The 19412-nt window shown below is 33.9% G+C and overlaps 1 pseudogene; it reads right to left on the bottom strand.

Annotated features, from left to right (window-relative positions):
* Positions 1-19059, bottom strand: part of LOC128191819 (ATP-binding cassette sub-family C member 4-like) — a 32408-nt pseudogene extending 13349 nt beyond the window's left edge.
* Positions 19060-19412: the final 353 nt, after the last annotated feature.

The raw sequence follows: 19412 nt of genomic DNA, 5'->3' as shown, positions 1-19412 counted from the left end.
GTTCGTACCATTTAAAATCTGACTATTTTCAAGGTATTTATAAATAAGTTTCCTTGAAAAACAATGCTTTAGCATACATTACATCGAATTTATCAATTATTTTCAAGAACTAAGTCTTGTCAGCAGCAATGATTTGTGCTGAGGTCCAAACACTGTTTCACTTTCGGTTTGTCTGAGTAATTGCATAGGAGAGTTGATTAAAATTAACTCCCAAAAACCATTAAAAACTTTAACACATATTGGTTTTGACCTCTGTGGAAGCTTTTTTTCATGGGTGGGCGCATTTTCATTGTTACATAAGTGTTACGCAAAACTCGTTCATTTCTTTATTTCAATATGAACTGTATTTGAGTTTATACATGAATGGGATGAAAAGCATGGTCTGTTGATTAGTGTGATGCTGAACTTATCTTTGATAACTTGATTTCAACATGAACTTTGAACTTGCAACGGATTTCGGTTAATACAAAAAGTTAATTAATAAAATGGAACAATAAATACGATTTAAGTATTACCAGAAAGAACATTCCAGAACAAGTTGCCTAAAAACGGGTTGACTAATTGACATCATGGCGGAATGAAAGGTATATGTGGCGTATTTTTTTCAAGCTAAGAAATATTTGATTGATTCATTTATTTAAATTAGTGATATAAAGATAGATCTTCACAATAAATTGCGATGTTTATATCGGGTTAAAAAGATAAAGACATTAATAAATAGTTTTTATAATTTTTGTGGAGTCCACAATAAATACAGCATTTGAATAAACCCCGCCTAAATTGGTCACTTGATACCACGCCCAGTCTATCACAACAATTGCGACGACGAGAGAGTTAGTTATCCCGTTAAGTTTGACAGATTTGGCAAAGAACAAAACAAAAGAGACAGACTGACAAGGATAGGAACAAATGGAAGATTGTCATCGGAGACCATGTAGATTAATGAAATAAGAAATGTATTTAATATGAAGTTGTAGGGGTTTTGATAGTCAGGTTCGTACGTACTCCATGTGTTCCATGTCTTTACTTTATAAGTAATAAACCACAAGTGGATTTTCATTTAGAGAAAATTTTGAATAGAGAATAAATACTCTCAGTATACATGCATCCCTCAGGGAGAGGGGGTATTCACTCATTTTACCGCGTCGTTGATGCTTAAATCATGTTTCATCTTTATAACACATAATTAGCAATTTCTATCGTTCTACATTAATGAATAACGGAATAATAATGTGTCGGATATCATCTGATATAAGAATTCTCTAATTTAAGACACGAAAAACGTGGTTGTAAACAAACTGTTCTTCCATCGTGTTTTCTATGTTTTTCCGCATTCATGCGCAGTAGCGTTACAATGGCGAATTCCATTGATACTCATCAGACGTGTAGCAAAGTTTAGAGACAAATAACTAAAGAAAGAACATGCCTAAAGTTTGCGAAACGCCTAATTATGAGAAGCATGATGTAAATGTTTACTCAAACTCATGTCAGAATTTTTACTCCAAATAAGCCACATATACATAACCATCGGCTTTGACCAGCTACTTTGAATCCGACAACTTTTGATTAAAATATGTATGCAAATGAATAGTAATGCATATTAGAACCTAGCATGTTTTGATTGGTTGTAAACCTTAAACGTTAACAAACAGATTGTATTCTATGTCTATATACTGTCAATCTTCGCGGGAAGTTTCGATTGTTATACCGTATGGATAAATGATGTATGCATAAAACGGAAACGTTTAATGGGGATGCAGCCCCTCCTCCTTCAGATTGTTTTTCTTTTATCTGAGATTCTTATTTGCAACAGAAATAGAAATTATATTAAAAATTGACCTAAAGAACCAAATTTAGAGAGATACACTAAATACCTTTTCACTGGTTTGAAGTAAATACATGTAGAATTAAAAAAAAAAGTTTATTTTTATTTAAGTCAGTTGTCTACGGACTTTTCCGCGTTTTTTCCCGTATACAACAAAGAGCACAGAGCCGGTGTGACCGGTTAGCAGATGATGCTCTTTTCTCCTAGGCACCTGATCCTACCTCTATCTTTTTGGAGGTAAGTGTTGCTCTTTTTTGATTTTTCTTTTCTTTTTATGGATTTTTGAGATGGTTGCAGTTTGTTATTGTCATTTTTTTCGTTGCAAAAAACCGTATTAAGGCCACGTACATGTGTATAAATTCCTTTTCAGTTTGGATTTTTCATCCCTGCCCGCTCCTCTGGATATCTAACAATGCAGTTCGTTTTTTATTTCATTTTTAAAGGATTAAGATAAGGGAAAACATGGACAAAGTATATACAAAAAAAAAAAATGTGGTTTTACATATTAAGCATCCAATTATAATGTGTAAAGTGTTAATTCCTGCGCTTGTGCAGGGTATCATCTAGTGTTTTATGATATGTTGGAGGTTTTGATTCATTGGTGAGGGTTACCTAGGAAAATCCCCAAAGAATGGTCAATACCTTGCTAGTGTGAGCCTTGCCTTCTGGCCACCACTCAGTAACAAGCCTCGCTCCCCGACCAAGGTCTGGTCCCCCAGTCTCATCAGCTCCAGGTCCTACAGAGAGTGTGCAGTCATGTACAATTTTTAAGAATTCAATAATTACATTCACTAGATCCTACAAAAGAGAGCAACCAGTTATGTAAACTCAATCTGTTCTTAAGAGGTTGATATTTTACTTTCATTGTTTCATTATTAATTTTTTTAAAAACCTTGATAATATGAAATTCCATCCAAATCCAATTTTCAGGGATCAGAAGGAAAATGTTAATAGAATCAAAAAATGGTGGTGATTGAAAAGACAACAACTGTACCTCAGATCAGCTGCTGAATGTTTCTGGCTGGCATAAGGATTACTGAGCATATTTTTACCTTGTATAAAGCACAGGCATGTAGCACCTGGCGATATCTTCCTTCTTCCACATTCTCTCCAAACGTGACGTTGGCCTGAATGGTTCCAGACATGACCCACGGCGTCTGAGCCATATATCCCAGTCTGCCCTGCACACACACCGTTCCCGTCTCGGGTGGAAGTTCTTTAAGAAGGCTCAACAGAAGGGATGTCTGTGGGAAAAAATATCTCATTTCAAATCTTATGCAGTCTATACATTTACAAACAACAATAGAGAAACGTATATATAAAAGAATACCAAAATCAACTGAAATACAAACCTTTCCAGAACCAACTGGTCCTACTACTGCCAATAGTTCTCCCTGGAATAAAAGAATTAAATTCATAAAAAAAATTATGAAATTTCAAGAATATTTATACTTTTTGTCATAGAAAAAAACCATGACTGTTAAAATATCAGAGCTTTGTTATTGACATTTATACATTACCTTCTTGATATCTAGATCAATATTCTTCAAAGAAAATGCCTCAGTCATCTCCTGAAATAAAGCAACATAGGAAAGTTAACTTCAACTTGAGATTGATAACATTTTATTTTAACAATAATGGTTAAATTATATCACTAATAATGTTTTTCAGATAAGAACATACCATTAAAAAGCAAAAAACATATATGTATACAGTGTTTTAGATGAAGCATTCTGAAATATTTTCTGAACACTGCTGAGATGTTAAGTAATCTATTTGAGTAGTTTAGCAAATAATTTTATAATTTTATAATACCGTTTTAAGCTCTGAATGGCAATAATAACCATTAATAATTGTTTATCAAATTGATTACTTTTATTATGCAAACTTGCCTGGTCAAAAAGTTTATTGGCAAAACCACCCTTGTCCAGGGGGTGTGACCCGTGCCAGCTGGTAGTCATGTCCCGAATACAGACAGACACACCCCTTTTTCCATCGACTTAGTTGTTCCTTCAGACTCAGAAAAGACCTTCATATCCTCTATTGTGAGGAAAGACTGTGAAAAAGTTAAGCATGTGTAGATTGTGACAGACAGGCAGAAGACAACTAATTCAAAAAAGGTTTTTATTAATATGCTTGGTTAGGAGGAATTCACGTTCTGTCAAAATACTAAAGAGAGTACACATTTACAGTTTTCTCTAGCAAATTCATTAAAGGTTTACCTGTATTCTTTTGAGGGAAGATTCCAGTTGTTTGTTATTTTCCACCAGGTACATCATGAAGAGGAAGATGGTTTTTCGCAGAGAGAAGACCCAGCCCAGGGTACTGTAGATCCTCTGGGCGGACAGGGGAACCCCCGTATACCACGCTGTTCCAAACAGGGCCATGCTGATGATCACAGAGGCACTCTGGAACAATCCAATGTTGATGGACTTGGCAATATTGGCTTTCCATATCTCAGATACTTCCCACCTGAAAACAAAGCTTAAAGTACGTAAACTGCTAATCTTCACCAACTTTATAAGTAAATCAAAGATTTTTTTTAACAATTTTGATGCTATTTAAAAATTCAATCAACCCAAGCAGCATTTAAAACCTACCAATGACAGATTTCAGATACATGTAATCAATAAAAGTAGCAATTACCCTCTGATGTTAAATACAATTTCACTGAATGATTTCTCCCAGCAATACATTTTGATCACTCTCATCCCAGCGATTATCTGGTTCATCAAATGGATTCTTTTGTCTCCTGCAGCTCCTATCTTCATCCTTTACGAAAATTATTCATAATACATAACTTGTGATAGATATCAACAAAACTTAACAACTCTTTAATACAGTCAAACACATTTACAGCATACAAGGAATTCACCCTTACATTGATTTCGGTTTTTATTCTCATCATTATTTATAACAAATCAAAGTTATTAATATTTAGTACTTGTTTTTTTTTCTTTTACTGTAGCTACTAAAAAGTATGATTAGACTTAAAAAAGGCAATAAATGTCTGCACCTAAGCTTCCCATAAATCCATCCCAGCATGAACTGTAGGGGTAGGAGAACCAGGGTGACGGCTAGAGTAAGGAGGCTGACCAGACCTATCTGTTGGTACAACAAGTACAGGATAGCCACAATCTCCAGGGGACCAAGCCAACAGAAATGGAAGCTCTCGATCGTCTGAGTAATACAACAGGTAAACACTCAGTTGAAACTTACGTTATTCTCAACCACAAAAATAACATAGAATTGCTTCAATAAATTTACTTAGAGAACATTTTCTTACATATGAAAACTTCTCTAAATCCGTTGACAAGTGGTTGATGATTTTCCCTGATGTTGTGGAATGGTTTGACAAGCTGGTAATTTTGAGTATCTGCAAAATTTCAGTTTTAGAACATGAATAAGAAGTCTAGATTTAACGTTGAGATATTCACTGGTAATGAATAAAAATACTAAGCAATATCAGATTAATTGGAATTATAAACATCAATACGAGGTTTGTTAAGGAAGTATACGTGAAATTTGGCATCTTATTATAACGGTAATATAATAAGCCTGAAAATTAAACATTGTTTTGATTCAGACCAAATTTTTTTTATTTTTTTCCGTTTAAATAAATGTCAATGCAATAAAATTGGTTAGTACAGTCTACATTATTACCACCTCGGTGCATTATGACATGATAACTAAATATAACCTGCCTATATATATATATAATATATATACAAGTATATATATATATATATATATATATATATATATATATATATATATATATATATATCCAATATCAGCCCGAGGGCCGAAGGGATGATATTGGTCGAGGGATGATATTGGTCGAGGGCTGATACATGCTGTGATATGGAAAAGGGTATTTATTATTATATTTATTACATACTTAGTAATAAAAATTTTAAATAGCATCAACTTGAACAAATTGATTTTAAATATTATTTGAAAGTAGTCTGTACTTGTACTAAATGAAAATATGAGATCGTACTGATTTTCCATACTTTCAGCTACAGAACCAGAATTTCCTCGTGTTTTGAATTTAACTGCTCTAAAACAAGTTTTTAACTGCATTAAAAAATGTCGACTGTAAGAAATATTTGTTTTTTCGTCTGTTAATATGCAGAAACGAAAAATCCGCACGGAGTGTAATACGGATTCGTATCAGCCTTAGGGCTGATAACCTGTATCAGCCCCGGAGGCCGATATGAGTTTTAGCATGTCATCTGTATCACATAAGCAAAAACATGTATATATTACTAAGTAAGATTGAACACTACTCGTAGGTCTTTACTAAACAATAAACATAAAAACTAAAGACAAAACATCTCAGTTTTATGAAAATTGCTGCTAGAATCCAATAATCTCCTAGATTAAATAGTTATTCAGTTAGCCCTCTGAAAACCATCCCCAAATGTTATACAGTTTGTACTGAAAACGGCATGTTGAATTAAAGCGAAACAGAGTGCAACATTTTTAAAGCACTTTTTAAAGGGGTATGGTCACGATTTTGGTCATATTTTATTTTTCTGTTTTTATTATTTACAATGGTTTGAAATTGCATTTCTATTGTGAATAAAATTTGAGAGTCCTCCATAGAGTTATGAGCAAGATATAACTCGCTTATAGCTAAACAAATGACACTCAAATGTCGGTTGCCTTTTAAAAATGCCTTATTGAAGCATGGTAAATATTAAAATCAATAATTGTGGACCAAAATCGTGACCATGCCCCTTTAATTTCAGCATACTTTAGATACATGTTAGATGTGTGTCAAGCTATATGGGATAGTAACGTTATTCTATTCAGACTTTTATATTGTAAACACCGACAGAAGAAAGCCTGGCCGAGAAATAAAAGCATCGTTACATACTTCTTTTAACGAATATTTGATTCAATTAACATTTATTCCATTATTCTCTTATTCAATTTGCAGTAAATTACACCAAAATACTTTATTTGAGTTCTAAGTTTTCTTGTATTTTGAACCTGTTGACAATGCTTTCCGCTCAAATTTGCAGGACTTTCAGTTATGTTGTCATCAATGTGTAAAATCTACATAACATATTCTAATCTATGGGGAATAATTATTTCCGATTTTATTTTATTCGTTTTTGCTCTGGGTTTCTTTGGGGTTTTTAATCGTATAGGTACATATTAAAAAACCCATTTGTTTCTAGTATTTAGAGGAATAACGTGTAACTTAGATTCCACGTGCTTCCTTAACACCCCTGGGTAAACAGTGAATGATAGAGTTTGTTTTACCTTCCTATAAATGAGACTAGCCACAGCTACTTTCATTTTCAAAGCAATGTGGAGACAGGTAAAGAAATACTTGGGATAAACGATCAGCTGTAGAATGTGGCTGACTGCCACTACCGTTGCGTAGATGTACACCTCGGTCTGTGACAAGGTGGAGCCAGGCTGGAAGTGGGAGATGATCCGACCAATCAGGTAGGGCTGGGCAATTCTGATTCCTTCCTACGTGAAAAATGTAGGAAAAAAACTACCATAAAATCATTTTTTAATCTGGTAAAAAGTACGAGGTTATCTAATTTTTCAACAACCATATGTATTAACTAAATGTTTTTGCCAGGATTTATTTCATTATATTAGGAATTTCTACTTAAAAGTTCCTTAATTGTATCATTTTTTAATCTGGTTAAAAGTACGAGGTTATCTAATTTTTCAACAACCATATGTATTAACTAAATGTTTTTACCAGGATTTATTTCATTATATTAGGAATTTCTACTTAAAAGTTCCTTAATTGTATCACAAATAAGTAATTATTTCACCGAAAAAATTCCCATAGGTTACTAAAATCTACTAGGGATTGGTATCGCAAAAAAATTTGAATTGCGATATTTTTTTTTTCAAAATATTGCGAAAATTAAAAAAAAAATGAAAAATCAATGATTCCAGTATGTATTTGTGTTTTAATTTGTGTTGCATTTAACTATTCATAAAAAATCAAACTGCATATAACAAAAAGCAATCCAATAAAATATAAATTTGAATATATTTAAACTCGATTTTTAAAGTCTGGTCCATGATATTTCTTTTCCGGAATTTTTTAAACATGTAAGTTCGCGTATCGCGTTACCTATCGGTCGACAAAAAATCGCGATATGCCGGTTTATCGATAAAATTGCACAAGTTTTAACGTTGCGTGCTGCACAATTTGCATAATGCTTACAGAGGCAACTAAAAAGATGCCATTAACGCCCCACTCCCATTTGAACTCTGCAATGACTGCCCATTACAAACTTGGCTTTTTTCCGTTCTCTTCACATTTTTTCACATAGGCATTCCAGGAACTACAAGCATCAGACGAAAAAATAAAAAAAAATCCTATTAAGATACACAATTCTACAGATTTCTAAATCATTAGACAAACCAGAGAGAGAATCTTATATATTAATCAGTATACGTTCATGTTAATGTTCATGACTTTTCTTACTTTTCCATGCGATCCCCTAACAAGTCGGACTGGTCCTCTGGTAGGACATCGTACAGATGATCCTGTGTCAAGGGGTGGCGGAAACCATAACGGAACAGCGGAAAAACCCACCTATGTCACCAAAGACAATAATTATCAATAAATATATCACCCATGTAAATCACAAAAATAGCAAATGCCTACATTTCCAAAGACATTACGAAAAAACGTGTAAAGTATGAACATACGAGGGTCAATCAAAAAATACGAAGACTTTTGTCATAGCTATGTTACTTAACGTCATATCATTACTAAAGGTAGACATAATTTAGCAATAGTTTCAAACAATTTGCAAGAATTTTTTTTAATAAATTCCTTAATTTCTAAGAATTATTTAGAATCTAATTCTGCGAAAATGAGGTCACGGCGCACGGTCAAAATTTGTTATATGTCGACAATAAACCATATAATGTTGAAAGTAATATCTCTATAGATTGGGCTTAAAATAAAAAAATATTGAAACCTCAAATTAAGTATAGGCATGGTATTCTATGTTCTAAATAATGACGGGATATATTGTTTTGTCGAACAGATATTAGTAACTAAAGACAGATAGTCCTCTTTAGAATTGACTAAAACATCGACGTCGACGGACGTCACGGCACAACGAGAAGTACAAACAAAATGGATTTAACTCAGGAAAATGCCGATACAAGCTATGAAAATGCTCAATGGTGCAAAAAATAAGTCAGCTATTATTTGCAAGTTTGTGTTTAACTGTAATGAATTTTGTGGGGGTGGTGGAAATTGTATTTTGATTATAAAACAGTCCGAAAGAGAGTAGAATATCTGTAAATATTTGGTAAAAAAAAAAGTAACGTCAACCGATGTTCAGGGTTATCCTTACTGTAAACTAATAGATACACGGTTAGAAAATGAAAACTTTGAAGAACTAACTTATGATTCTCGAACAAATGTGTGCAAATAAGGAGAAAGGCACAAGAGACTAAGCGTGATATAAAGATGGAGTGTATCTAATATAAACTGTGCGTGCTTAATCTTGACGTTATGTTTTGAACGTTACCGTGCGCCGTGGTGACTAAACATGTTGTTTTTAAAAAGGGGTAACAAAAATACCGTTTCATCAAATGGACTAAAACTTCGCATATCAATAACATAAGTGTAGGTGCACAGATTAATCTGTTAAGTATGACTTTTATGAAAAATATATGATAGACAGCCACATTGTCTTCGTATTTTTTGATTGACCCACGTATATATATTAAAATCTCAAATATAACAATGTTATGCTGAGTCCCTGGAAAAACTCAACGGCGCAATAGGTTAGAGTGTTGACTAAGTATATGTCAGTCATGTGTTCGAATACCGCTGGAGCTTTAAGATTTTTACCTTCCAAAATTTTTTAAAACATATTTTTTGGTCAAATACTGTGTATTTTAAAATTTTTAAAATGATAAAAGTATTTAGGTTACTTTTGTTCACAATAATATCGACTGGTGTCCCATTCCACTTTCATTAGTTAAAACACTTATATCAAACTGAATCAATACTGCTGGATGAAAAAAATATAAAAATAAATTCTCCTTCTTAACACAAAAATCGCAACAAGAATAGAATTCCAGGGTCCCCCGCCGGTCAAGCAGTATACTAGTATACTGTATATTGGAATATTTTCAATCATTCAGGGCTGTTCCAGAATTAAATGTGTGGGGAGGTTGGGAGGAACATTTTTTTACCCCCACCACCCATTTTTTTTCTTCAATTTTTCCTGTCGCAAATATATCCAAAATACTACAATCTAATAGAACTTGACCAAAGTATTAGCGGTATAAACATTTGGTATAAATTTAATAAAAATCCGTCACAATTTGTAGGCATGAGAGCGCTTACAAGGTCACAAAGTCCCATAACTCCAACAAAAAGTATCGACCAATGCTAATTTTTGAACTTGACCAAGATAATAGTGGTATAAACATTTGGTATAAATTTAATGAAAATCGGTCAAAATTTGTAGGCATGAGAGCGCTTACAAAAAAGTGTGATAAATCCGTCACAAAGTTCCATAACTCCAACAAAAAATATCGACCAATGCTGATTTTCGAACTTGACCAAGGTAATAGTAGTATAAATTCTTATTCAGGCACATGAGACTTATCAACAATAGTGCTAGTAATTCAGTTCCAATAGGCTGAATGAGATAACTTATTTTGATTCCAACTTTTTTTGCTACCATTTGGTTAACAAAAAATACACATTAATTTAATTCTATATTCTTCTATATGGCACAATCCCAAAATCACCATAGACAATAAATCAATATTTATCAAAAGTTATGTTAATAAAGGATTTATTTTTGTTAGTGATCTGCTTAATTTAGATGGAACATTTAGAAACTTTGATGAATTGAAACACATTAATCCAAAGACAAATTTCATAGAGTATGCAAGTTTAAGAACTGCAGTTACAACCAGACTACATACACAAGATATACACTTACCAAACCTACAGAACACATTACAATATGGACCAATTGTCCCTAATCATATTCTATTGTTTATTAATACTTGTAAAGGTTGTAAACCCATGTACAACATACTATTAGACAAAAAAAGAGAAATATGTACATCGATATCAAAATGGAGAGAAAAGGGTTATAACTATTCACAAACTTCTTGGAGTAGAATTTTTGAACTCCCTTTTAAGTGTACACAGGAATCAAAACTACATTGGCTGCAATATCAAATACTTCATAGGATTGTCCCTACAAATAAATATCTTTTTAATATAAAAAAAGCAGAATCTGCTGTTTCCACCTTTTGTAAAAAAGATGAAGAAAGTATTGGTCATTTATTTTATGAATGTAATATAGTAAAAGAATTGTGGTGTGATGTTGAAGAGTGGATTTTTACACAGTTTGAAATCTCGATTACATCTGATATTCAATCAGTTCTTTTTGGAAAATACAAAAATAAAGAAAGTTATAAATTTTTTAACCTGATAGCTCTTATTGTGAAGCAATATATTTTTTCATGTAAATATAAAAGTAATCCGACACCAAATATACATGCCTTGAAAAAGGTCATAACAGATAGAATCTTAACTGAAAAATATTTGCTGTTGAAAAGATGTAATTATAAGGAATACGAAAGCCACTTGCAGAATATCTGTGAAAAATTGTAGTTATAGAGATAAGTTTAATTTTTCTGTTTTTTGTTTTTTTGATCGATGTGAACCCTCATATCATTTCATTTGTTTTCAGTATAGCATAGTCTATACTTATATTGTAATACACCTGCATAATCTCTCTCTCTCTTTCTCTCTCTCTCTCTCTCAAAATCAGCTTCACTTCATATGAAATTTACAAAACTGTACTATTAAGTAGAAATAGTATAAAGACTATGTAATATGTTTATAAAAATGTTACAATCATTATTATGTTACATATGTACATATGTTGTGAAATGAAAAACCCAATAAAAAAAAAAAAAAAAAAAAAAAAAATTAATTCTACCAGTATTAAATATCCTTCAGGAATTATGTTCGGTTCCGTTTTTACGTTTTAGAAAAAGAGCACACGGCGGATGTGATCGATCATCAGAGGATGCTCACTACTCCCTGGTACCTGATCCCATCTTTTTTAGAGGTCCGTGTTTGCTCTGCTTATGTTTTGTATTTTTCCTTTGGATTTTGGTGTTAAACACTGTTTGTTATATCCATTTCTCATTTCTAGTAAACAAAATTCCAAATGCTAAATGGTTAAACTTAATCACTCACTCAATCATCTCCGTGCGCGCCGTCAGGTTCTTGAGGCGTCTACAAGGGATTTCCATCTGACTCGGTCTGCAGCTACTCGAGGTGTTGTCTCCATGGTCAGGCCTCTGCTTTCAGGGCATTTCTTCTCCAGCTCTCTGTTGGCCGGCCTGTATTTCTTTTACCCTAATATGTCAATATAAGGGCGACCCTAGGCAATGAGTTGGGTGCATGCACTGGATATGACCAAGCTATCGCCAGCTTCTTGTAAACCATCTCTGAACCATAAAGGGGGACATCGAGTACGTTGCTATTAAAGATCTTGATCTTGGGAAGGATGTTAAGTGCTGTAGATCTTCATCTAGGTTTCAACGTAGAATCTTTGTAACATCTTCGTTTGCCTTGTTGATCCTGGTGTCGATTTCTATGTTGCATTCGCCAATTGTGGTAACTTTGCTGGCCGGGTAAGTGAACTCTTAACATTCTCTATTTGTTTGCTATCGATAAGTACTTGATTTCTGTTGGTAGTATTTTACCGATTTTACTAGCTGTTGCGCTGAGAAGCTCTGTCTTCTAATGGATCTCTTGATGTCTGCTTAATAAAAAAACCTAGGTCTTTAGCATTTCAGCATAATCAACGTCCTCTATGAATAAGGTTTGTGTCTACTGCACCTCTTGTCTTTTGCATTCTGTGATGTTCTTCACAATCCAATCTATTGTAAGGGAAAATAGCACAGGTGACATCTTTGCTTCCAGCTGCTGTTCAATGCAAAGGGCTCAGTGGGTGGGTTGTTATAAATCACCAGCATTCAAAGTTTTCATAGAGGGACTGGATGATTTGAACCAGTTTTTGGAAGTTTCCGTCGTGACGCAGGATCTTTCAAAGAGATTTACGGTGCAAGCTGTCAAAAGCCTTCTCGAAATCGACAAATACATCATACAGTGTGCTGTATCACTCGCATGACTGTTCCAGTATCTGTGTTATCCCACGCCAAGTGTTGCAGTCTACAAGGTAAGCTTTCAGTTTGATGATGACTCCTTTCTTCCAATCATCTGGGAATCCTCTTTATTCCATATATCTTTATTCAATATATCTTGAAGGATACGCTGCAGTATGCAGAGTGTTCCTTTTCATCCTCCATCCTGGGGCTTTATCATTTTTCAATTTATGTATTGCGTTTTTCACCTTATTTAGCGTGATGGGGCCCATTTTTTATCTCAAGGTCTTTCTCTGCTTCATCAATTTCGGGAGGTATCGGTGGATCTGGTCGGTTTAGAATCTTCTCGAGGTGCTCTCTGCATCTCTCTGTAGCCTATGACTTTAGTTCATCATTCACGACCTGGTGGAATTGGTCGATAATGACAACTGTCTCATCTTGGAGTGCGCTGTATCGGTTTCTGATGGTGATGGTGAATTCTTCTTTGACATCTGGGTCTTTTAGATTGTGAACATCAAACTGTTTGCTGTTGCAGGTACCGAGCTTGGCCTTTCTTACTTGACAAATCTTGGCTATAACAATTTTATTGTCACTACCGATGTCGGCATAGCGCATTTCTGTAGAGAGTGTCTCCATTTGCTGTTAATGGTTAACATAACATGCAGTCTATTTGACAAAATGCTTATAGAGGCGACAGGAAAGATAATATCCCATCCCCACTCCCATTTGAACTCTGCAGTCACTGCCTAGTACAAACTTTGTTTTTTTTCTTTTTCTTTTCACATTTTTCTCACATGGGCATTCCATGCTCTTCAAGCATCAGAGAGAAAACATATTGTTAGACATTTCATTGATGATAATTATTTGGATTAATTTATAGATCATCAGAAAAACCATACAAGAACCTTATGATTTTTGAATTGATATACTGTCTGTTTCACAGACTGGACCCATTTAGAGCAAAGGCGGACCATACATGTTAACATTAAAGATCTGCCCGGACCATTTTACGGATCAGACCTTAAATTTTACGATATCGTACACTTTAAGAGCAAGGTGGACCCTTCCATTTTACCATTTAAGGTCCCCCAGACCATTTCCCTGAGCAGACCTTTAATTATACGACACCGGTAAGACATTGTTGATATTATTCTGTGTCAAGGGGTGGAGGAAACCATAGCGGTACAGTGAGAAAACCCACCGATATTACCAATGAGTTTTTAATTAGAATATCACCACAAACATCACAGAAACATGATTAACAAATAATTAAATCATAATCCCCAAAGACCATACCCTTTAGATAGACCTTTTATTTCAAAAATACCACCACCGACTGTCCACAGTTGAAAGGGACAATGAAGTGCATCAGAACCTATGGAATATATTGCCATAAACTTTACGGTTCTTAAGAAATCCCAAAGGAACTCGTGTTAAGGGATGTGTTCAGTAAATGGACTTGTGCAGTTCGAACCTGAGACCAACACAGGATGAATGACCATCTTTAAGTTCTCCTTAAAGATAGCTTAAAGGTGCTTAAAGGTAGCTTAAAGACGATCTTTAAGCCACCTTTAAGCTATATGTGTTGCTTAAAGGTGGCTTAAAGATAGCGTAAAGATGGCTTAAAGGCAGCTTAAAGACTATCTTTAAGCCACCTTTAAGCCACCTTTAAGGACAACTTATAGGTCCTTAATGTCCAAACTTCTTTTAGCCACCTTTAAGCTACCTAAAAGCTACCTTTAAGCCACCTTTAAGCCATTAATAAAAAATTAATTCAATATTGTGCTTTATTTACCAACAAAATGTATTAAATTTATGAAAGAAAAGGTTTTAAAAACGGTTTTTGTTCTAGGAAAAAAAAAACGCCCTCGGCGAGAATTGAACCCTTTGTTTACTAGCATCACCTCACTTCCTCTGCGCCACGGTAACTTACATATTTACGGGTGTTTTTATATCCTATATATCAGTGGATATTGAATCAATGTATTTACTTGAAAAGATTTTGACAAACCATTCAGTTTGTAACAATCAATTATATCTAATTTATAAATTACATGTATGCATGTATTTAGAATGAAATACCGAACTTGGTCTTCAGTGAACAAAAATATGTTATACCTAAATGGAAACCGTTAGGTTCACTAGAACGCTTTCTTAGTTAATAAATTTAAACCAAGTAGATATACGTTCATCTAATTTATAGCTATAAAAATGTAAGAAAAAAATGAAATCATTTCTTTTATTTAATGCATTGAAACTATTAGGGTATTTGCTCGATTTCCCGGTTTTCATGATCGCGGCGCCGTTCCAGTATGTTTAAATATTTACTGTATACATGATTTTTAAACTATCAATTCTATAACAAACAATATTATCAATTACCGGTGACGTATTTACTGCATGTGGCAATTGCAAATGATGTACACATATACTTGTACGTACAATTGTATGATGTACCAGGCCGGGTATGTGACATATTTTCCCTTATACATATATTTAAATAATTAACCCCTATTAATGATCACCGGTATATTAATTAATTAGCCTCAAGATGTTACTCTTACATACATGTATCGTTAATTTGAAGACGTAACATTTTTGAAACCCGGAGCTAGGAAATAATACTTTGAAAATGAATTACAAATGTAAATTAACTTTTATTCACTAGACTTATCGTATACTCGTACATACTAAGATTCAACACCTTTAGAAACCCTGACGTGCACTTGGGCACACGACACAACTGTTGTGTATATCTTGTATATTCTGTGTTAGTTCCAGGGGTTTTCTTAAGTTGGACAAACAATAGACTTTAATTAGATATACACAAACGAACAAAACTATGTCTAGACAAACAAAGCAGTAATATCCTGCCCGATATAACAAAGGCAGTTGAGAGTCTTGTATCTAGCAGATCTAGAGTTAGACCTAGAAATATTGAAAATTGAAAAATAAATACAAACCTTAAACCGATTATCAAATTAAATCATGCATTTTTGGTTCATTAACATTATTTTGTTTAATAACCAGATGAACTAAGAGAGAGAGAGAGAGAGAGAGAGAGAGAGAGAGAGAGAGAGAGAGAGAGAGAGAGAAATTTCACCGATTAATTTATAATAGGAAACAAACATATGTCACAGGATTAATTATTTTAGTTAATAAGTAATCATATTTGCGTTCATGTTGTTTTCATTTCCCATTGTTCATTTGTTTATGTTCACACCGCTTTATTCATTCGTAGCATGATAGTAGTACGGGAGGTCACGTGGTTACGTTTGGCGGGTGGATCAGTAAATGAATGGGTGTGCTAGACTGGTTCTTCGGGTTTGAGTGAGTGAGTGCGCATGTCCGTTTGCTTAATCTAACTTTGAGCACGAACTTTATTTCAGAATCACGACGCCACCCAAGACAGACGGTTGAATTATTAAACTTCATAGATTTTCAACCCGACTATATATTAGTTCATTTTCCTGTTATACTTGGTGAGTCATTTTAATCAAATATATGTAATTTAAATATTATTTAACTAAAGATAAATTTAATGAGTGAATGTAGAGAAAGAGAGTGTTTTAGTAATATTATAATTGTATATGATTATAGATCACCTAGATGTTCATGTGGAAAGATTTATTTGATTCACAAATGCAACAATAAATATCTAAAGCGTCATTTCCACAAAAGGCCTTGGAGTTCTTAATTGTTCCCAAATGTAGCCCAGAATATAAAATATATCAGCTACCCCTTTGCACAAACTTTAATTAGTTTCATGCACAGATTAAGATACAGAGACTGTGCTCACCCCTACAATAATTTTGAAACCCCCAAAAAATTATAAAGAATTTTATAACGGCAATGTGTCCATCGGAGCGGTGTTGATGATAGCGATCTGTGTTTAATGGAGCGACAATTAAAACCGCCTGGAACACCACCCCCCTTCCTTGGAAATTATATTACATGTATCATTCGTATGACCCCCTCCCAACACTAAAAAAGAGCTTTTTCATTTAATATATGTTTTTATTGTTCATCTTGATCAAACTTGACTTAAAGGGAACTTAAAGATGGTTTAAAGACAACTTAAAGGGAGCGTAAATGCCACTTAAAGATGCTTAAAGGCGGCTTAAAGATGGCTTAAAGGTGACTAAAAGAAGTTTGGACATTAAGGACCTATAAGCTCAGCTTAAAGGTGATTAAAGGTGGCTTAAAGATGGTATATCCTTTAAGCCACCTTTACGCTATCTTTAAGCCACCTTTAAGGACTTGCTTAAAGATTGTTTTTCTCCCTGTGCAAACCGCACAAACTGAAGAGAAAGTGCCAGTATGGCAACTATTTTGTACATTTTTGGTGTATGCAGGCATACCCACTCCGATCAAGGAAAGTGTTTTGAAGCTGAAATAATCCAACACCTATGTTCTTTTTATAGCATCAATAAATCGAAAAATACAGCGTATCATCCTTAGGGCAACGGGCAACGCGAACGCTTCCATAGAACGTTGCACGACTTGCTTCACTCTTTACCAACAGTCAGAGGACGAAAGTGACCAGAGTACATTAAAGAGTTCGTGTTTTTATATAATGTTACACTAAACGCATCGACTGGTTATTCCCACAACATGTACTACCTGATGCATGGGCGACAACCAAACCTTCCAAAATAATTTATTTTAGTCTTAGGGTATCCGATCCATAATAGCCAGTGTTAAATAAATTTCTCTTGGTTAAAACTTTTCTACTCTAAAATGCTTTGAATTAATATAAGAGTATTTAATACATGATTAATATTCAAAGTTAGAATAATTATGTCCTGATATGGATCGGATACCTTAGTAGGTATCAAACCGTCAAATGAAATCAACATTGACAGATAGATAGATTTACAATGGAAGAAGTTTTTGTTTGCTTACAACAACGAGAGAACTCAACAGAAATGAATTAGCAAGAAAGCAGAAATATGAAGCTGGAAGATCGGAAAAAGAACTACAGATTGGCAACAAAGTCTATATACGGAACTGAGGATTAAAAGGTAAAGACAAAATTCAGGACAAATGGAAACCAGAAATTTATGTAATCGTAGACAAACCGCATAAATCCGTGTACAGTGAGAAAGCCAGTGAATAGTGTTTTCTGTGAATTGTTTGGGATTAAACCAGTCAACACGTGAAATGTGAATATATATTTTCAACTGCAAATGTTTGTAATACATCGTTTTTTGGAATACAGTATACATGTATCTGTATATTTTATATGTATTACTTATATTAATTGGAGGACAGACGAATTAGTATATTAATTGCGCGTGTATGGTTCTTAAATTTCATTGGTTCAAATAATTTTATAAATTTAATTCTCAATTACTATAAGTAATCGTATAATATAAATTAATTTAGACAATACTTCATTTTCAACGCAAATTTAGACAGTACTTCATTTTCAACGCTTTCAATGTTTATACTTTATTATCGTATTTGTTTATTTCACTTCCAACATCATCAAGTAAATTTATTAAAAACTTAAATGGAATATTGTTTAATTTTCTCTGGATATCTAAGGTGGACAATTGGCCTTGTAGTTTTTCAAGAATAAGTTTTAAAATTTAATGTTCACGCACGACGACGGGCGAAGAACAATTGCAATAGGTCACTTGAGTGACTCACGTTACCTACAAAATGTAAACCCGTTAACGCACGACGCACGGCAACAAATGAAGACCAATAGCAATTTTTCACCTGAGTCACTTGGGTCACCTAAAAACTTGGCTGAAAAAATGAAAAGTATGCAATCATACCTCAATACTAAGGTATAACCGTACAATATACTAGTATTGTAATTCTATGAGAGCCCCATCATTGGATTTTACATCGATTTATTTTACAAATTGCTTAATCTCAAAAATTGAACACATTCTGTTAGCTACTAAATTCTTTCGAGGAAAGTCTCTATAAAAGTTGAACTCTGTTCGTCCTTTTATCCTAAAGATATTGCTTACAAGAATTGTAACTTACCAGAAAGTGAACCTAGACAGCCAGTTGGCTGTACTATATGGACATGGTCCTTTTAGTTTGTCTGCCATTGAGTCACCTCGAGTTCTTGTATTTTGATCACGTTCAAGTAGCTTTGGTTTGGTATCTCATTATAATATCCACCTAAGAAAAATAGGATACACATTAAAACAGTGACCTACTAAGCATGCCCTGCATTTGTGATCGGAATAATGTTGCAATCCGGAAAATGTCATTCCACCTCGGGGAGTTAGTACTTCGGTTTTCTTGGCCTACATAACTCGAACTTTTCTGTGATTTTCCATATGTGTCCCAGACATTCATACTCGTTTATAGCAGTTTCTAAATGTAGACACACCAGCTGGGTTTTTTTTTATTACCACTCTCTAAAACCCCTGGTATTTATATACGACATTTGAATCTA

Source organism: Crassostrea angulata, chromosome 7 (genome assembly GCF_025612915.1).
Source record: "Crassostrea angulata isolate pt1a10 chromosome 7, ASM2561291v2, whole genome shotgun sequence".
NCBI classification, from domain to species: Eukaryota; Metazoa; Mollusca; class Bivalvia; order Ostreida; family Ostreidae; genus Magallana; species Magallana angulata.
The sequence above is the reverse complement of the archived record's forward strand: the minus strand, read 5'-3'. Positions and strand labels throughout refer to the sequence as shown.